Genomic DNA, 22,328 nt, shown 5'->3' on the forward strand with positions numbered 1-22,328 from the left:
TGATCATCCAAAAAAATCAACAAGTCCAAAGACCGATCATCCCAGAAGATCAACAAGTCCAAAGGCCGATCATCCAAGAAAATCAACAAGTCCAAAGACCGATCCTCCAAGAAGATCAACAAACCTAAAGGTCGATCATCCAAGAAGATCATCAAGCCTAAAGGCCGATTATCCAAAAAGATCAATAAGCCCAAAGGTCGATCACCCAAGAAGATCAACGAGCCCAAAGGTCACCCAAGAAGATTAACAAGCTCAAAGGCCGATCACCCAAGAAAATCAACAAGTCCAAAGACTGATCGTTCAAGAAGATCAACTAGCTTAAAGTTTATAGTTTATTTTGAAAGCATCAAAATACTGTGTATTAGAGATTGTGCTCACTTTCACAAAATTAATACAAATACAAAGTTCAAGTTCCACGAAATAAATTTCTCTTGAAATCTCATGCGAACAAGTTGGCACGCCCGGTGGGACATCTCTACCTCTCATCTCTCTCTCGTCATCCAGGTCTAACAAATCTATAAATGGCACCAAAGAAAGTTGCATTCAAAGCTACCATCGCAAGCAACATTTACATAAGTTCTATCATCACGGAGGAAATCTAGGACCAACTGATGGAATCTCCTAAAGGCGGGATCGTCATCAGAAAAAATCCCTTGTTTGACAACTATGCTTCTGCTACTGATCTATCAGAGAAAGAATCACATCTTGATGTAGTGTTTGTCATGATGACTGACGTAACGATTAAGTCGACCATGGCAGAGATGGAGGTAAAGATAAACCTCCTAATGAAGGCTGTAGAGGAGTGAGATCATGAAATCGCTACTTTAAGAGATCAGATACAGGCTCGAGATACTGCTGAATCAAGTCAATCCCCAGCTACAAAAGCCAATGACAAAGGAAAGACTGTATTGCAGGAAAGTCAGCCACCACAATCCACCTCTGTTGCCTCCCTGTCAGTTCAACAGCTCCAGGATATGATCACAAACTCCATAAGAGCTCAGTACGAAGGACCGTTGCAAACCTCTTTTATGTACTCCAAGCCATACACCAAGAGAATCGACAACCTGAGAATGCCAACTGGGTATCAACCTCCAAAGTTCTAGTAGTCCGATGGAAAGGGCAATCCAAAACAACATGTTGCACACTTCATTGAAACCTGTGAAAATGCAGGAACCAGAGGAGACCAGCTAGTCAAGCAGTTCATCCGTACCTTGAAAGGAAATGCTTTCGATTGGTATACTGATTTGGAGCCAGAAGTGATTTATAGTTGGGAACAACTAGAAAGGGAGTTCCTGAACCGCTTCTATAGTACAAGGTGTATTGTTAGCATGATGGAGCTGACGAACACCAAACAGTGGAAGGGAGAGACAGTCATCGATTACATCAACCGATGGAGAGCATTAAGTCTAGATTGCAAAGATAGACTTACTAAATTATCTGCAGTGGAGATGTGCACTCAAGGCATGCACTGGGAGCTTCAAGGGATTAAACCTCGTATGTTTAAGGAGCTGGCAACACGCGCTCATGATATGGAGCTGAGTATTGCCAACAGGGGAACTAAAGATTTCCTAGTCTTTGGAGGGAGAAAATACAAAAATGATGCCAAGGGCACTGAAAAGATTGTGGGTAGTGCCACAAAAGAATCTATGGTCGTTCATGTGACCCTTCTGAAATTTTCCTCCAAAGGAAAATAAAAAAAAAATTGAAAGAAGGCACAATGAGGGTGAGAAACATCGTCCAACTCTTAAAGAACGACAAGAGAAGGTTTATCCATTCCCTGACCCTGATGTGGCAAATATGTTGGAGCAACTTATTCAGCTACCAGAATGCAAGCGGCCAGAACAAGAAGGAAAAATAGATGATCCTAACTATTGCAAGTATCATTCGGTCATTAGTCACCTAGTTGAAAGGTGCTTCGTGCTAAAGGAACAAATTATGAAGTTGGCTCGTGAAAAGAAGATTGAGCTAGATTTGGATGAAGTAGCTCAGACAAATCATGCTACAGTAGCGGCGACTTCAAATGTTCCAATACTATTTGTGTTCCATGCTCAAAGAGAAAGCCCGATCCAATTTAGAGAATTCGAGCCTATAGTTGTTCGGTTCCAACAAGAGATTCAAACAGCAAATTCGGAAAAGAAAGATGAGCTTGTTGAAGATGACAATGAAGGGTGGATAGTAGTGACTCATCGAAAGAGAAGACAACCAAACTCCACCCAAAAAGAGTCGCGTTCCTATTGAAGCTATAGAAGAAGAAACAAGACTCATAAAAAGAAAGGCAAAAAGATGACATGGAAGCCTAAGCCTGTTAAGAAAGAAGACAAAGACTTCCCTCAATTTCGACGGCTAGCAACTTCAGTAGAATTTCTCCCAAGAAACTTTCTCAATAATCATCCAGAGAAAATATCAGAAGTTATTATATGTCACACTGTCGGCATAGTGGAAGTCGACAACAATCATGTGACTGCTAAAGAAGTCAACAACTCATAAGAAATGAAGCAAAGAACTTCTGTCTTCGATTGTATTAAGCCTTCAAGTGCTCGATCTTTATTCTTTCAAAGATTGAGTATGGCCACGATGGGAGAAGAAGACCAATGTCCAACGACTACTTCTACTCGAACTTCAACCTTCAAAAGGCTAAGTATATCCACATCAAAGAAAGATCAACCTTCAGCATCTGCTTTTGATCGTCTCAAGACAACAAGTGATCAACATAAAGGAAGGATGAAAATCTTGAAGCCAACATCATTCCATAAAGAAAACAACGACAAAAAGATTCACAGTCGTGTCCCTTCACACATGAAGAGGAAATTTTCTGTTGACATAAGTATAGAAGGTTCCTTGATTGTGAAGCCAAAACTCATCATATTGACGAATTCTACAAATGAAGAGGATAATCAAAACCATGATGAAATAAGAGCTTCTGAAGTTTAAATGAAGAAGCTCCTCATCGCAAGAGCCTAAACTGCATGATGCTCCTAACACATGAGCTTAAAATGTGAATGGCCCAAAAAAAAAAAAAATTGTATGAACTACGTTACGACTTGATCCCTTTCATTATAAAGGGTACGTAGGCAACTTAAAGAAATTTAAGTTCAGTCGCGCATAAAAAGAAAAAAAAATCTCTTCGAACTACATTATGACTTGATCCCTATCATTAAGAAGGGTATGTAGGCAGCTTGAAAGAAACTTCAAGTTCAGTCCAGTTAAAAAAAAAAAACTTGAACTACGTCATGATTTGATCCCTTTCTTTAAAGGTACGAAGGAAACTTAAAGAAATTTAAGTTTAGTCCATCAGAAGAGGTACCACAACCACCTAAGTATAATACTACAAGATTGATGTTGATCATCCCCGTCAAAGAATGACACTTCAGATTGAAGATGTTCATCCCTATTGGGGGCAACACAATGGATTGAAGATGTTCATCCCTCGTAAGGAGCCAACACGATAAATAAAAGGCACACACTTAAAGCTTTGCACACCTTGGCTTCAATGCTTCATTGATGCTTCGCATCGATCTTCATCTTTGCTCAAAGGTTTTGCAATGCCATCTTCATGCTCAAAGTCGTAAAGTCGAGCTCAATGTGAAGATTCATCGATGCTTCGTCAAACTCAAGTGTGGAGGATTCGCCGATGCTTCAAGCTCAAATGCGAAGGATTCACCGATTCTTCAAAGCTCAAGTGCAGAGGATTCGCCGATACTCCGTCAAACTCAAATGTGGAGGATTTGTCGATGCTTTGTCAAACTCAAACGTGAAGGTCTCGTTATTGCTTCTCCATCCTTAAGTTTAGAAACTCCATCGAAGTTGTTCCATCTCCAAATTTAAGATTGGCGTGCATGGCCCCACTTCCATCTTCAAGTTCAAGGTCGGTGTGCATGGCTCCACTCTGTCTTCAAGCTCAAAGGTTGGTGTGCATGGCTTCGCTTGATCTTCAAGTTCATGGTTGATGTGCATGACTCGGCTCCATTTTCAATGACTCGGTCTACAAAATCATGACGCAGCTTCGCTTCATCTCCAAAGTCTGACATGGCTCGCTTCATCTCCAAAGTCTGGCGTGACTCGCTTCATCTCCAAAGTGTCTGGCGTGGCCCGCTTCATCTCCAAAGTCTGGCATGGCTCGCTTCATCTCCAAAGTCTGGCGTGGCCCGCTTCATCTCCAAAGTCTGGCATGGCCCGTTTCATCTTCAAAGTCTGGCGTGGCCCGCTTCATCTCCAAAGTCTGGCGTGGCTCGCTTCATCTCCAAAGTCTGGCATGGCCCGCTTCATCTCCAAAGTCTGGCATGGCCCGCTTCATCTCCAAAGTCTGGCATGGCCCGCTTCATCTCCAAAGTCTGGCGTGGCCCACTTCATCTCCAAAGTTTGGCATGGCCCGCTTCATCTCTAAAGTCTGGCGTGACTCGCTTTTCACCTTCATAGTCTGGTGTGACTCATTTCATCTTCAAAAGTCAAGGCGCGACTTTGCTCCACCTTTACAAGTCAAGGCGCGACTTTGCTTCACCTTCACAAGTCAAGGCGCGACAACTTTACCTTCACAAGTCAAGTCACGACTTTGCTTTACCTTCATAAGTCAAGGCGCGACTTCGCTTCACCTTCCAAGTTAAGGCGCGCCTTCACTTTACCTTCGCAAGTCAAGGCGCGGCTTTGCTTCAACATCAAAATTCAAGTGCAGCTTTGCTTCATCTCCAAAATTTAAGTGCGGCTTCATTTCCTCTCCAAAATATTGGTACAACTTCACCCCTTCTCCAAAATGTTGGTGTAGCTTCGCTTCCTCTCCAAAAATGTGAATGTGGTTCCACCTCATATGCGAGATCAAGTTTGGTTTGCCTAGCTCTACCTCATATGCGAAAACAACTCTGGTCCATTTGGCTCCACCTCATATGCGAGGACAACTCAGGTCCATCCGACTCCACCTCATATGTGAGGACAACTCAGGTCCATCCGGCTCTGCCTTGTATGCGAGATCGACTCTAGCCAACCTGACTCTGCTCAAAAGCTTGATGGCATGTTCTTCTCATCTTCAAAGTTTGATGGCATGTCCGCCTCATCTTCAGTGCTCGATGACATATTTCCCTTATCTTCAAATTTTGATCAAGGAGTAAATAATGAGGTAGACCTTATCGAGATCCTCCCTAGGGTGAAAGCATGGGAGAGTTGTAAACCTTGTAGGGCCCCTTCTATGACGATCAGAATACACGAACGACACTATAAAGCAGTCCTTTGAATCCTCCCTAGAGTAATCGAATGGGAGAGTTGTAAACCTTTGCGAGGCCCTTCCCATGACGATCAGGATATGCGAACGGTGCTACAAGGTAAACCTTATTGGGATCCTCCCTAGGGTGAAAGCATGAGAGAGTTGTAAGCCTTGCAGGGCCCCTCCCATGACGATCAGGATACACGAACGACACTATAAGCAGACCTCAGACCTTTGAATCCTCCCTAGGGTGATCGAATGGGAGATTTGTAAGCCTTTGTGAGGCCCCTCCCATGACGATCAGGATATGCAAACGATGCTACATGGTATCCTCCCTAGGGTGAAAGTATGAGAGAGTTGTAAGCCTTGCAGGGCCCCTACCATGACGATCAGGATACACGAACGACGCTATAAAACAGACCTTTGAATCCTCCCTAGGGTGATCGAATGGGAGAGTTGTTAGCCTTTGCGAGGCCCTCCCATGACGATCAGGATATACAAATGATGTTAAGGTAGACCTTTCCGAAATGGTGATCAAATGGGAGAGTTGTAAGCCTTTACGGGGCCCCTCCCATGACGATCAGGATGCACAAGCACGAGATGCGATACAATAGTTCCAGGGTCATCCCTTTGTATACCAAGGAGACGGTCATGTATTGAGGAATTGCTGCAAAAAAAATAATAATAAATAAAATATCATCTCCTACAAAAAAGAAAGAAAAAGAAAAAAGGAGAAGAAAAAGAAACAAAACAAAAAAAAAAGAGAAAAAGAAAAAGAAAAGGGAAAATAAAAAAAATGTGAAAAAAAGAAAAGAGGATAAGAAGAAAATAAAAGAAAAAAGAATGAAAAAAAGAAAAGAAAAAAAAAGTACAAGAGAGGAAGAAAAAAATGAAAAAGGAATTTATTAAAAAAATATATAAGAACAATATGAACAAAGTAAAAAAAAATGCGAAACAAAAAAAAAGTAAAAATGTGTAAAAAGAAAATTTTGAATAAATAAGAAAGGAAATTAAGAATGAAAAATAATACAAAAATAATACAAACAAATTTGGTTAAAAGATAAAACCAGACCTTTATTAAAAAAAAAAAAAAAAAACTCTATTCTCTTCCTCTCTCACACATCCTCTTAGAACCATGAGAAACAGGTGGTAAAAAAAAATCTAGTAGAAGCAAAAGTCGATGTTGTTGGTGACCACACACCAAGTGCAACATAATAGTAATGGGTTCCAAAGGAGGTGATTAATCACAAAATCCTTTAAAAAAAGTGAGGAAAAAGAAAGGTTGAAAGCATGCTTGAAGAAATTAGAAAAGAAAAGAAAAAAAAAGAAAACAAGAGAAGATCGGTCACGAAAGAGTAAAAAAAAAAACAAAAAAAAAAGAAGATCGATCACGAGAGAGTGCTTTGTTTCCATCGACTCGGCGAAGCAAAACAAGAAGCATAAAAAAAAGATGAAGAAATAATAAAAAGGTCTTGAAGAAGTTTTCAAAATGCAATGGAGGTGATTCATTCAATGTGAATTCTATGAGGTTTATGAGTTCAATTTATAGATGAATAATCAAAGGTGTTAAGATTTAAAAGCCAAATTTGGAGAAGAAGTTTAATTTTAGATTGACTAAACACATAGTATTTGAGAAGATCTAATAAATTTTGGGTTAAATTGATTTTTATTTTATTTTTTTGGGGATTTATCCAATTTAACAAAAGAAGGTGGTTTTATTTTCGGCAAGTTTGAAGGTTCATATTCAACTTCACTAAATAATAATAATAATAATAATAATTTAGGTCGGAATAAGATTCGAATCCATATTTATCCAAATATCAAGTTCAAAGTCCTAGATTATCCAAGCTTTAAATCAAAACTAGTTTAAGATTATAATTCTATCCAAATCAAATTTTGGATTTCAATTTCGGTTAAAATTCAAATTTGCGCATATTCCAAATTTTATTTCAATTTCATGTAGGTTCATATCCTTAGTTCTAAATCAAATTGTGGTAAGATCTAAAACTTCTCTCAAATTAAAATTTGGCCATATTCCAAAATTTATTCAAAATCAAAATTTCAATTTTGAGATTAAATTGTTGATAAAATCTCAAATTTGGGCATCTTCTAAATTTTATATCAAATTCATCCAAATTTAGGTACTCTCATCCTATTTTCAAATCAAATTGCGGGAAAGATCTAAAATTTATCCCAAATTGAAATTTGGTCATATTCTAAATTTTATTTTAAATTCAAATTATTTGACCTTGATTTTTTATCTTTAATCAAAACAAATTGCGGATAAAAAAATGTCTCAATTAGTCTCTTAATAAAATTTAGGTATATCCCAAATTTTTATCTCAAACAAAAATGAATCGAGATTCAATTTCACCTCAAATTCTATTCCAAATTCAAGCCAAGATTTGAATACCAACAAAATTTCATCCTAAAGTCAAGACCTTGGCATAATCTAAGTGTTGTCTCAAATCAAAATATACACTTCAAGCATCCACCAAATCAAAGTTGAAGGAAAGATAAAGACAAGACGACAAATTCTACTTCACATGAAATCTAAAAAAAAAATGATTGTTAGAATTTGGAATATTAAATTAAATTTGAAATTAAAGTGGAACATAAATTCTACTTTAGTTCAAATTAAAGTTCACTTGGGAGCAAGAAAGTCAAGGACTAAAATTCATCTTTTGTTTACTTGAAAGTGTGAACAAACAAATTTCAAATAAAAAATTTGAGCTAAATTCTCATATTTTGATCAAAATGATGCATCGAATTAAGGGAGTTAAAATCATACTTTGATTTCGAATTATCCTTTTTCGAGATCCACCCACCGTATAAACGTGCATAAATCTCGAAAAGGGGCATTTTTTGAACGAGAAATTTTGGACCGATCGCAAATTGCCACGTCATTTACTAAATTAATGATGAAATTCCAAATAATTGAATTCGAGACTAATAACAAGTTGACATTTTTCCCAAATTAAAGTTTGAGAAATAAATTGGCGAAGTCCGATGATGCCACATGTTTCCTTCGTAACTGTTGGATTGAATAAAATTACTTTGGTCCAATTTGATATTATTATTTGGGCTAAAAGTCCAATTTAGCACATAAATAGGCTTAATTTGACCAAAATGTCAAATAAGGCCCAAATCCAATTGGTCAGGCCCATGGACTGACTAAGCCCAAGCCCATGAATTCCAGCAGAGAACTCTATAAATAGAGGAGTTCTCCTCATTTGTGGGTCAGCAATTCTATACTTCAGAGAGCTTATAGAGAATTCTTTACAATCAGAAGTCTCCTTCAACATCGCATCAAATCAACTTCAACATCAACACGATCATCACGATCATCACGATTATTTAACTCAACTTTCGAAGATACAAGTATTCTTTCAAGACTTCAACTCCACGATCATCACGCACTTCGCTTCCTCAAATCAAGCGTACGCAATCAACTAAGAGAGAATCAGAGGATCAAGTACTAGAGATCGAACCACATCGCATCAAATCAACTTCAACATCAACACCAAGTTCAACTCCACGAAACAAGTTTCTCCGGAAGCCTCGTGCGAATACTAATCCTCCAAGAGGATTAACAAGCCCAAAGGCCGATCTTCTAGGAAAATCAACAAGCCCAAAGACTGATCTTCCAAAAAAATCAACAAGTCCAAAGACCGATCATCCAAGAAGATCAACAAGCCCAAAGGCCGATCATCCAAGAAAATCAACAAGTCCAAAAACCGATCCTCTAAGAAGATCATCAAGCCTAAAGGCCGATTATCCAAGAAGATCAACAAGCCTAAAAGCCGACACCCAAGAAGATCAACGAGCCGAAAGTCCGATCACCCAAGAAGATTAACAAAGTCGGAGGTTATCCTTCGTACAAATGTGTTGTACAGTGATGTTGCCATTTTCTTCAAGATCATGAGTGTAGAAAAACTTGGGTGAAATATGTTTTGTTCTATCTCCTTTAATATTGTTGGGGTTGATGCCCTAAAGTCTCGTGTCTTGTAGTTTGTAACGAACGCTTGTGTTGTATAATATATGATATTTACTTCACATCTTGTTTTTTGCTCAGTTGCATGTTTTATTTGCTTTACCACAAACCAATAAACATAAAATCCCTGATATCTGTATGTAACTTAAGCATGTATGTGATGACATACAAGTAGATCGTGTATTGAGTGATAACCAAAATGGTCTGTAGTATATAGATATGGAATGGAAACCTTATTCTGGTAACGCTACAGATGTTGCCCACTTTGTGGAATGGTCACAAGTGTTGTGACCTGTCACAGATGGTTTGATCCTGATCATTTGTGTTGGGGATATGCGACCATTTTGGCTTTGTTGAGCGCCGAAAAACTAACTGGCGATAATTTCGCAACATGGAAACACATGATCATGACGATCCTAATCATCGAGGATCTCATGTTCGCTCTCATGGAGGCCTATCCTCCTATTCCAGCTCCAAATGCCGCTCGAAATGTTTGGGAGACATACGAGCGATGGACAAAGGCCAATGAGAAGGCCCGAGCCTACATCTTGGCAAGTCTTTCTTAAGTTTTGGCCAAAAAACATGAGCGTATGATCTCAATGCATGAGATCATGGAGTCCCTGCAGGGGATGTTTGGACAATCGTCTGAACAACTTATGCATGAGGCTCTTAAATACATATTCAACTCCAAAATGGAAGAAGACGCCTCTGTTCGTGAACATGTGCTTAACATGATGGTCCACTTTAATGTGGCGGAGTTGAATAGGTCTACCATCGATAAGGGCAGTCAGGTTAGCATAATCTTGCATTCATTGTCGGAGAGCTTCCTGAACTTTGTTAGCAATGTGATTCTTAACAAAGTGAAATATAACCTTACAACTCTCCTCAATGAGTTGCAGACCTACCAATCTTTACTAAAAAGTAAGGAGAGGAAGAAGGGTGAGGCAAATGTTGCTTCATCCTCGAGGACATTCCACAGAGGTTTGACCTCAGGAACGAAGTCTGCACCTTCTACTTCTAACTCTGCAAAGGGGAAGAAGAAGGGTGGTAAGGGAAAAGGGAAGGCGCCTACTAACCCACCACCTGTCGTCCCAAGGAGGCGTCCACCGGTTGAAAAGGGAAAGGGTTTCCATTGCAACCAAGATGTACTGGAAAAGGAACTGTCCTCGATATCTGAAAGAGAAGAAAGCAGCCAAGACTAAGGCCAAGGTCGATAAAGGCAAATGTAATACTTGTATTTGAAACTTGCTTAGTGAAGAATGATGATTCTGCCTGGATAATTGATTCGGGCGTCACTAACCACGTTTTTTCTTCTATTCAGGGGACTAGATCTTAGCGATAGCTGGAGGCTAGTGAGATGACGATGCGAGTAGGCATCGGGCACGCCGTCTCAGCTGTGACAGTGGGAGGGCTCCAGTTAGCTTTACAGAATAGGTTTCTTGTTTTGAATGATGTATATATTGTTCCCGAACTAAAAAGGAACCTTATTTCTGTAAAGTTTTTATTGCAATGTAAATATACTGTCTCTTTTAATGTGGATAAAGCGTTTATTCATAAAGATGGTGTTTTATGAATATACTGTCTCTTTCCCAAGCCTAGATCCTGATTGCCCTCCTGAGTATCTCTAATGGACGAATGAGGCATACATAATACAAGATAATCGCAAAGAATGAAGATCCTCAGTTATGCTAGCTAAATGCTTCTCAACCCATTCGATAGATTTAGTGTCACACCCCCCCAGATTACTCTCCTAATCCGGATGGAGTGGTGATTGCAGTAGTTACCAACCCTTTTGCTGGCACTTACTGCCTAATTAACCTGTTAAATAGTTTCAAACCCTTAAAAAGTATATATCATCAATACACTGTACAATTAATTCAGAACTTAACACATTTACATTGCAGGGTTTTGCAACATTGTTCATACATGACTCTTACAATTTAGTGAGCCCCAACTAGAATACTAGTCACTAGACAAACACATGTGTACTAACTAAATACATGTTTTCAATTAAGCTTCCTTCAACCTGACTCTTTAAGTGGCAGAGCAGCAACAGCGAACTCTTTTGGGAACTGACCACTACCTGAAAGGAAAACATTTAAAAACATGAGCTAGATGCCCAGTGAGTGACTAACATTTAAGCATAACATTTATACATTAATTTCATATTTAAACTGAAAACTTTTACTGAAATATAAACTTGGCAACTATTATTCATGACATCATTGACATCACATAGATTTTCTAACTTTGCTAAACTATCCTTGGTCTATTTGTCTAGAGTGTCCCTTTTGCTCACTCCTTATCACTCATTTACCGCATTACTACTTAACTAGGAAGGAACCCTTTTTGTTCACTTCCTACAATCATAATTTGCATTTTTAGTTGAGAGAGAAATTTTACTCAATCCCTCAACATCAATTTCTAGCTAAAGTGGAATGATCTCGACACTACCAATAATAACTTTTCATTTATTTGTATAATTCTAGTTTAAGTACCGTTGTACCTTAGGTACTATTGCTCAGATATCTTCTCCATATACTTTAGTATTGAGCTGCTCAGATTATCTCCATGTCCTTCAGTATCGAGCTACTCAAATTCTAAGACAAAGCTTCAGTACCTTCTCCATGTACTTCCGTACTAAGCTATTCACTTTTTAGTTCAAGCTTCAGTACCTTCTTGGTGTACCTCAGTACTGAGCTAATTATACTAACTTGTATATTCTTATCTCTTAATAACTTAGTTACCCAAACACATTCCTTACGTGCATTCTCATGGTCATTGTAAAATGGCATAAACATAACATTCATATGAGATGCATTGCTACTTAGCTATTTGAGAATAATTGTCATAAATAGCTTTCAGTAAACATGCATTGCTAAACATTCATAAGCTTAAGCAATTTACTTAAAACATTTAAAGCATTTAGAGTCACTCACAGTCTTTGGCAATCTCCTTCATGTATATGCTTACTGTGTGTTGAACACTTAGCCAAATTCTTAGGCCTTAACTTGATTAGGCAGCAACTTCATTACCATGCGTCCATGCCTTGCGTTCATACATTGGATTAGACGTTTAAGCCTTCTATGCATCTAAGCCTTCAGCTCGTGCCTACTGCCCATCGCATGGCCCAATGCATAGCAATCTTTGCACCCATTGCTTGGCTTATGCACCCGTCTGGTGGCACATCTACGCATGCCCCATGCGTTCATCCGATTGCGCCTAACACTCGGCTTATGCACCCATCTGGTGGCACATCGACGCATGCCTCATGCGTTCATCTGATTGTGCCTATCATCCAACACAAACTTGTGCTTATGGCTTCAATATGCGTTCATGGTCTGATGCTTCTCAGTGCATCCTTGCGCCCACTCAACCTCCAACGCATGTGCTCATCATCCTTGTCAAGCCCTTAAAGTTGCTTGCTTGCTCAACCCAAGCAGCTGCCTGCTTGCTGAAGATTCCAGATTTAACTTGCAATTTTAATAACTAATTTTCCAGGCCTTTTCTTAAAGAATTTACTTCTACAAAAATCTCTAAATTATCTTAGCAAGCTTAACTTAAAATTTCAGCTTAGAATTCCTCGTGGTTGTGCTGGAATCCTTAAATTATCAAGACTGACCCAACTTACCCGAGAATTTGACCTCCAACCAGATTCTTCATACTCCAGCTCGATTCTGCTAGAATCTCCCTCTGGAATATCAACCTCAACAACTAGACATACTTAGGGTTTGAATGGCTCTAAAATTATTTCATTTGCCCGAGTGAATTTCTCTAACCTTCTGCTTGAATTCGGGCTTCTACTTTTAAACTAATAGCTGGATGTTTTCCGTTTAACATCAGGCTGCCACCTCATGCTTAGAGGATAATGTCAAACTTGAGTATAACATCTGGCTTTGCTGATCAATCTCCAAGATAATCTTTCCTTCTTGGCTATTAACGCAAAGGTCAGCTCTCAGGCTAACGCTTGCAACCACATGGCCGCATACCTCCTTCTCAACGCATTTCCCAATCTAGCTAACGCATAGCTCATCTAGAGGCTTTTGCATCCCTCCTTTGATTGCACACTTCTAAGCCAATGCATGTCCTATCCCACACATAGCTCTTAAAATATCAACCATGCGTTAAGCCTTCCTCGCTTCATAGCATAGCACCAACGCATAGGCTGCATAGTACCAACCCATAGGCTGTATAGCACCAACGCATAGGCTGCATCCATCGCGTCCAATGTCGCATGCCTCCCTCATCGCATGCCCTTGCACCATATGCCTTTAGCTGCTTACCAACGCATCATAGCTTCACTCAGGCGTTCACCCTTGGTACCAATGCCTAACTTATCATTGCCTTCAACACTTAGCCTCTAAAAGCCTTGATTGCTACTCACAGAACCTCAATGCGTTCACTCTTCTCCATCAACGCATGTCTACACTATGCTTCCATACTTAGCCAAATTTCCACTTGTTATATTATCTAAAATCACACATCTAAGTATTTCTAATACTTAGACTTTTCTTCCTCCATCTTCCTACTTTCTTTATCTTCTTTCTCAATTTTACTTAACATGCTTGTTACTTACTTTTGTAGGAAAATAGAGTACGAGGTTGACATTTAGCTACTCGTGCATAATAAACAGAGAGTGAATAAATATAAAGAAGTAAATTCCATTTCTACATATTTACCTTAAAGCTAGGTTTTGGGTTGGGCTGATATTATAAGCCTTTGGGCTTAAAAATGGCAGTTTCATTGTTTTTGCATTTTAATTTTGCAGGTCCATTGTCTTGAACGTGTCGCAGTCGTGCCCTTCATCTAGTGTCCAGCCGTGAAGTGCTCTGTTTTTTTACAGATGAAGCAACAAGATGGGCGTTATTATTGATATTATTTAATTATTCAAAAATATATTTTTTTAAAAAAGTGGACATATCTGAACCTAAAATACTGGTAATGTCAATAATTCAGTTATTATGAACATGTCAGCACATCATAACAATTTTTAGTGTCAATTAGTGGTAATATTTTCCTATAGATCGACCATCAACCATCACATTACCAATCATTTCTAAATATATATGCATAAACATTAGCAGAGCCTATTAAAAGTCTCATCTCATGAATGCGACATTCCATTTTTTCCTTGAATTCTTGAAGAAACTACTTCAACTTTGCAACGTTCACCAAAGTTGAGTCCAAACGAAATATGAATTCTAAAGCAGTTACAAAGAGAAATGAGTACCTTACAAGCATAATCAAATCCAAAACTTGTGGAGACCTCTTTGCATTTGAGATCACCATCAATAGTTTTTGGGCAACCAATCACTCGGGTTTTCAAATTCTTACTCCTAATTTGAAAACAACAGAAAGAAGGGGAATATAGATAATAGAGTCTTGCAGAAAAAAAAAAATGGTATCCTAGAGTAATTAATTACTCAACCTTATATTTCTGCAATAAAAATAACATATAATAGCTTATCCATATATGACAATGAGAGTGAGAAAGAGATAGCAAAAACGAGGGAGGCAATAAACAAATTTCATAGTTCTGAAAAATACCTAAAGTTTTCAACGAGGAGACAGGCATTTTTGTTGGAATCATCTCCACCAATTACAACAAGGCCATCCAGATCAAGCTTCTAAGCAGTTTCTTCAGCTTGCTTAAACTGAAAATAGAACCGAACTATCAACTAATGCCTTGACTACAACTAAGACGTCTCAAAATGAAATTTCTGGGAAGGAAGAGTTTCACCTGATCTGGAGTTTCAATCTTATCCCTCCCACTGCATATCATATCAAAACCACCCCAGTAAAACAAAAATGCATTTAAATCAAGAATTGCATTCAAATGCCAATCACTTTGCATCAAGACTGCACATATTCACACTGACAATTCTAACAAGTGAAAGCTAGAAACCCCTTCAAGAAAATTAACCTGATTTCGATACGGGTAGATAAATTGTGCAATCAATTCTACATATTTAACATTAAAGCTATGTTTTGAGTTGGGATGATATTATAAGCCTTTGGGCTTAAAAATGGTAGTTTCATTGTTTTTTAATTTTAATTTTGCAGGTCCATTGTCTTGAACGTGTCGCAGTCGTGCCCATTCATCAAGTGTCCAGCCGTGAAGTGCTCTGTTTTTTACAGATGAAGCTACAAGATGGGCGTTATTATTGATATTATTTATTTATTTATAAATATATATTTTTAAAAAAGTGGACATATCTAAACTTGAAATATTGGTAATGTCAATAATTCAGTTATTTTGAACATGTCAGCATATCATAACTACTTTTAGTTTCAATTAGTTGTAATATTTTCTTGTAGATTGAGCATCAACCATCACATTACCAATCATTTCTGAATATATCTGCATAAACATTAGCAGAGCCTATTAAGAGTCTCATCTCATGAATGCGACATTCCATTTTTTTTTTTTAATTCTTGAAGAAACTACTTCAACTTTGCAACGTTCATCAAAGTTGAGTCCAAACGAAATATGAATTCTAAAGCAGTTACAAGGAGAAATGAGTACCTTGAAAGCATAATCAAATCCAAAACTTGTGGGGACCTCTTTGCATTTGAGATCACCATCAATAGTTTTTGGGCAACCAATCACTCGGGTTTTTAAATTCTTACTCCTAATTTGAAAACAACAGAAAGAAGGGGAATATGGATAACAGTCTTGCACACACAAAAAAATGGTACCCTAGAGTAATTAATTACTCAACCTCATATTTTTGCAATAAAAATAACATATACTAGCTTATCCATATATGACAATGAGAGTGACAAAGAGAGAGCAACAAGGAGGGAGGCAATAAACAAATTTCATAGTTTTGAAAAATACCTAAAGTTTTCAGCGAGGAGACAGGCATTTGTGTTGGAATAATCTCCACCAATTACAACAAGGCCATCCAGATCAAGCTTCTGAGCAGTTTCTTCAGTTTGCTTAAACTGAAAATAGAACCGAACTGTCAATTAATGCCTTGAACTACAACTAAGACGTCTCAAAATGAAAATTCTGGGAAGGAAGAGTTTCACCTGATCTGGAGTTTTAATCTTATCCCTCCTACTGCATATCATATCAAAACCACTCCAGTAAAACAAAAATGTATTTAAATCAAGAATTGGACTCAAATGACAATCACTTCGCATCAAGACTGCATATATTCACACTAACAATTCTAACAAGTGAAGGCTAGAAATCCCTTCAAGAATATTATCCTTGATTGCGATACAGTTTCATTTTAATTTTTCAGGTCCATTGTCTTGAACGTGTTGCAGTCGTGCCCTTCATCAAGTGTTCAGCCGTGTAGTGCTCTGTTTTTTTACAGATGAAGCAACAAGATGGACTTTATTACTGATATTATTTATTTATTTATAAATATATATTTTTAAAAAAGTGGACATATCTGAACTTGAAATACTAGTAATGTCAATAATTCAGTTATTATGAACATGTCAGGACATCATAACTATTTTTAGTTTCAATTAATGGTAATATTTTCCTGTAGATCGACCATCAACCATCACATTACTAATCATTTCTGAATATATCTGCACAAAAATTAGCAGAGCCTATTAAGAGTCTCATCTCATGAATGCGACATTCCATTTTTTTTTTTTAATTCTTGAACAAACTACTTCAACTTTGCAACGTTCACCAAAGTTGAGTCCAAACGAAATATGAATTCTAAAGAAGTTACAAAGAGAATGAGTACCTTGCAAGCATAATCAAATCCAAAACTTATGGGGACCTCTTTGAATTTGAGATCACCATCAATAGTTTTTGGGCAACCAATCACTCGGGTTTTCAAATTCTTACTCCTAATTTGAAAACAATAGAAAGAAGGGGAATATAGATAATAGAGTCTTGCACAAAAAAAAAATGGTACCCTAGAGTAATCTATTACTCAACCTTATATTTCTTCAATAAAAATAACATATTATCCATATATGACAATGAGAGTGAGAAAGAGAGAGCAAAAATGAGGGAGGCAATAAAAAAATTTCATAGTTATTAAAAATATCTAAAGTTTTCAGCGAGGAGACATGCATTTGTGTTGGAATCATCTCCACCAATTACAACAAAGCCATCCAAATCAAGGTTCTGAGTAGTGTCTTCAGCTTGCTGAAACTGAAAATAGAACCGAACTGTCAATTAATGTTGACTTAGTGGGATAGGTGGCAACCTAAGTGTAATTAAGGTCATGCATCTCTTAGTCTAAAAAGGAAGCTTCAGTTCAAGAACTTGGTTTGGACAATTCTCTCATGCTAAAGGGGTCATTCCAGAGCCATTTGAAGGCTTGAGGAGTGTAGATGAAGCTCTGAGGTTGCTGGAAGGAAATTCTTAAGAATTCAAGTTGAAATCAGAAGATGTCCTCAAGAGGTCAAGCTCTCGGGTGATTCTGAGCAATGCGTGAAGATTGAAAAATTCTAACCCGATCCAGCATTTAAAGCTCAAATTTTAAGGTAAGTAAGTTAAGACATTTTTAAACAAGTTCGTAGAAGGAAATTTCCCGAAATAATGGCTGGAAAAATAAGTAATGTGTTTAGAAATGTGTTTTCGTTGGCTATCCTTTCCATCAATGTGGGTATAAGTGTTCTCATCCACCCTCCCACAAGTATTTTCTTTCGATAGATGTCACCTTTCTTGAGAATCAACTCTTCTTTCCTATTAGTTATCTTCAGAGGGAGAGCTCTAATGAAAAGACTAATTGGTCCCCATCTTCGATCTTTTCTGATTACCTTCCTGATCCTATCTTGAATATTACCGACACTGGTCTTACCTACCAAACAGGTCCATGGATAACATACTATAGGAAGAATCTCAAGAAGGAAATTGTGCCACCTATTTTTTCTCCGGTAACGGTCAATAAGTCCGACCCAACATTAGCCCAAGGTACTCATACTTCTGTCTCTAATAACCTCGATATTTGTGTTGAGAATGATAGTGATGCTCATACTCTCTGATAATATTGGTATTTGTGCTAAAAATGATATGTGTAATGTGGGAGAAAATGGAAAAACTAATGATAGCAGTAATGATTGTACCAAGAAAGTTGTGGCTGATATGGCTAGGAATAAACGAGTTGAAGCAACTATTCCAGGTAGTGATATTGTTACAAGTGAAGTGAGTTAGTGGGAAAGGCACTAGAAGATGTGATAAGCAAATAAGTGGCAATCATAAGGAGTTGACCAAGTAAGAATATTGAGGTTCTACAAGATGAAAGTGAAGCTCAACAATCTTAAACCAACTCAATTGAAGCTTGTGTTGAAAATTATTGTAAGAACTTTCTAAGTCAATCCAATCATGAGGTAATCATTATGCCTCAAGGACCAATGATAAGAGCTAGAGCTAAAAGACTTGAGGAGGGATTAAATGCTTGCTTCCAAGCTAAATTTCCAGCCCATCATTAAGAGTTCCAACCCTTCAAGCTTCAAGGGTCACTTGAGCACCCAAAAGTCCTAATGAATCTGGAAATTCAGATTCATCCCCGTGTTTAATATATTAATTTATTTCAATGTATTTACATTTATTAATGTTCATGTTGAACCTAGTCAATTAGGTGAAAATTTGTGTCCTTTCAAGTTGTCTTTCAAGTAGTATAAATACCTATGTAATTTGGTCATTAGAACACATTGAAATTGAATGAAATTTCATTAGTATTTTTGTCTCTCAAGCTTTATGCTTTTTCTTTGTATGCTTGTGTTTAGAATGCATGTATTATAGAACTTTCAATCTAGTTTGATCGATTAGATTGTGGAGAGTTCGAAATCTTGAAGTTAGGAACAAGTTATCCTTTCTTCTTGATCATCGATCAATCTTCCATGTCAAATCTGTTTAGCTTTCTTGGAGTCACTTACTAAATAGTTAATTGGAGTTATTCTTAATATCGTTGTGGGGGTTCACCAAGAATAAAAGGGAGTTCTCATACGTGATTGAGATAGATCAAATGATAAAGGGAACTACCTCAATCACGTATGAGAACCGACTTTATTCTAGGTGAACCACCATAACAATAATAAAAATAACCCCAATTAACTATTTAGTAAGCAATCCCAAAAAAGCTAAACAGATTTGGCTTGAAAGATTGATCGATGATCAAGAAGAAAGGAGAACTTGTTACTAACTTCAAGATTTCGAATTCTCCATAATCTAATTGATCAAACTAGATTGAAAGTTCTAATACATGCATTCTAAACACAAGAATACAAAGAAAAAGAATAAAGCTTAAGAGACAAAAACTCTAATGAAATTTCATTAAATCTGAAGTGTGTTCCAATGACCAAACTACATAGATATTTATTGTAACGACCCAGATTTGTACGCATATAGGAAATTAAATATCAAATAATAAGTAGGACGAAATTTTATTTAAAAGGGTGGAAATTTAGAAGGAAAAAAAATAATAATAAATAAATAAATTTGAAATCAGAAATTTATTCATTATCCAAAAGATAATGAATAAGGGAGCGAGCGGGAGCGAGAAAGTGGGAGAGAGCGAGAGCCACACCAGCGAGATAACTGGAGAAAACGAGATTCTGAGAAGAGAGCTGCGCGTTGAAGGAAGAATTGGAGAGCGAGAAACCCAGCGAGCGATGCTAGTGAGATTGAGGCTGGCGAGAGTAGAGAGAGCGAGATCCCTGGAGAGAGCGAGATTGAAGGAAAATTGGAGAGAGCGAGAATTGTAGCAAGGAAGTTGGAGAGAGCGCGAGTGGAGAGCGAGAAAGCTGGAGAGAGCGAGACGGAAGAGAAAATTTGAGAGCAAGAGTGGAGAGAGCGGGATTTCCAGCAAGAAAGCTGGACAAAGTAAATTCCTAGCGAGAAAACGGGAGAGAGCGAGATTTTAAGAGCAGAGTGAGTGAGATTTGGACAGAAGCGCGAATTATGCGTTGAATTTGGCCACGATCTTATAGATTAAACATGAAAAAACCATAAAATTGAATAAAAACAAAGAATGATGACGTAAGGGCAAACGTTAGCCAAAATTAGGTGTCTTATTGAGAGGAATCCATAAACCATAAGTAATTTTAAAGAAGCCACCTGTACGATGATTTGTCACACTGAGAAGAGATGAAAACTAATATAAATAGGACCCTTTGCCGAAGATTTAACCCATTCTCAAACAAATCTCAGTAACAAAGAATCGTGTGAAAAAGTAAGTGTGAGTGAGGAAGTTCTGTGAGATTAAAAGAGAAAAGCTTGGGTAAAGTGCTGCCCAAATTTCTTCTTTTGATTTAAAAAGGGAAAACTCTGCTGATAAAATCATAAAGAATAATAAAGAATAATTAGATCACAGTCAAGGTAAGTAGTTTATCTCACCCTTTCTTTAAGTATTCTATGGTAGTGTACCTTCATTATGTTGCATGATTATGTTCATTGTTATATTGCATTACATGTTTAGAACACGTTTCTCTACAAGGGACCCCATGCATTATGTTTGTTCACAATTATGTTAAAATCAAGTTTTAATTAGATGTAAGTTATGCTTCCAGTCTAATCTTATGGTTATGCTAATGGTAATGTTGGATGCAACTCTGACCCTACTGACTGCATGACCTACTAATCATCAGATGGGTTAGTTTTCTGCTTAAGTCCTCATCTTCCTATCAGGGCGGAGAAATTTAGGGGCTGGCAGGGTATGTATGGTTGCACCCCTCTAGTCCAATATTACGTTTATGCTAAAGGTTTATGTTGGATGCGACTCTAGCCCTACTGACTGCATGACCCGCTAATCATCAGATGGGTTAGTTTCCGCTTAGGTCCTCATCTTCCTATCAGGGCGGAGAGATTTATGTTGGAAGTATAACGTTTATGCTAATGGTTGATGTTGGATGCGACTCTGGCCCGACTGACTGCATGACCCGCTAATCATCAGATGGGTTAGTTTTCGCTTAGGTCCTCATCTTTCTATCAGGGCGGAGAGATTTATGTTGGAAGCATAACCGACTACCACATGTTATTATACGTTTTCGGTCCCAATCATATATTTTCATGACATGTTGCTTGTGATTGTGCATTTGGTCACTACCCTACGTGAGAACTACTTATTGGGTATATTATATACTCATCCTATATTTTTTTAGACTTTGTAGGTAAGAACACAGCGTAGATGGCAGAGTTGGACATCGCTCAAATGGCCAACCATCAAACTCACTATTATAGGCACATGCATTTTGTACCACCACGCTAATGTTTTATGGATCCTGGTGTTTTGATAAATAAATTTTTATATAATTTTTCTACCTAATTAATAAAATTTAGATATGTTCTTTGAAATTTCAACCAAAACTCATCTCATGATAGAAAAGTCTAAGTATGCATGTCGTAGCGGTCGGATCATAAGGTGTAAGGATCCGGGCGTTACTTTTATACTAACTGAAAAGACAACTTGAAAGGACACAACTTTTCACCTAATTGACTAGGTTCAACAAAAACTCTTCAACTACATACTCAACCTTAATAAATGTAAATACATTGAAATAAATTAATATATCAAGCATTAAACACGAGGATGAATCTGAATTTCCAGATTCATTAGGACTTTTGGGTGCCTGAAGGGTTGCAACACTTCATGAAGGGCTGAAAATTTAGCTTGGAAGGCAAGAAATTAATCCATTTTCATGTCTTTTAGCTCTAGCTCTTGTCATTGGTCCATGAGGCATAACGATTGCCTCATGATTAGATTGACTTGGAAAGTTCTTACAATGATTTTCACCACGAGCTTCAATTGAGTTGGTTTTAGATTGTTGAGCTTCACTTTCATCTTGTAGAACCTCAATATTTCTTACTTGGCCAACTCCTTATGATTGCCACTTATTTGCTTATTAAGATCGAACTCTACAGCGAGAGACTAAATGTGGAATTTCCAATGGAGGGTCAGATAGAGTAAAAGGTGAAGATGCCTCCCTTGATCTTCCTATTGCCTTAAGGAAATGAATCAGGTCTTGCACTAAGTACCCAATGCGGAATTATCTGTCGTATGGTAACCTTTCACCTGAGTGTAGAGCTCTTACTATGAGTCTATATACAGTAATGATACCAAATAATTTACAAGTAGCAATGAAAATCTCAGAGTGAAAAACTACAGTTATGGAAGAAATGAGGGCTCTTGATAAAAACAATACATGAGATTGTCTGTCTCT

General features: G+C 37.6%; 1 protein-coding gene across 5 annotated transcripts in view; it reads right to left on the reverse strand.

Annotated features, from left to right (window-relative positions):
* LOC150037417 (uncharacterized) overlaps nt 1-16,172 on the reverse strand; it is a 39,799-nt gene extending 23,627 nt beyond the window's left edge. For 2 of the 5 annotated variants that reach the window (XR_016528531.1, XR_016528529.1), the window contains exon 1: nt 16,027-16,167. The gene's annotated coding sequence lies outside the window, so the exon portion shown is untranslated. Of the gene's footprint in view, nt 1-14,732; nt 14,838-16,026 lie in introns of those variants that run through there. The other 3 variants (XR_016528527.1, XR_016528528.1, XR_016528530.1) reach the window with 3 other exon arrangements.
* Between the last annotated feature and the right edge of the window lie 6,156 nt (nt 16,173-22,328).

This window comes from Benincasa hispida, chromosome 3 (genome assembly GCF_027475165.1).
Source record: "Benincasa hispida cultivar pf3 chromosome 3, pf3_genome.v1.1, whole genome shotgun sequence".
NCBI lineage: Eukaryota > Viridiplantae > Streptophyta > Magnoliopsida > Cucurbitales > Cucurbitaceae > Benincasa > Benincasa hispida.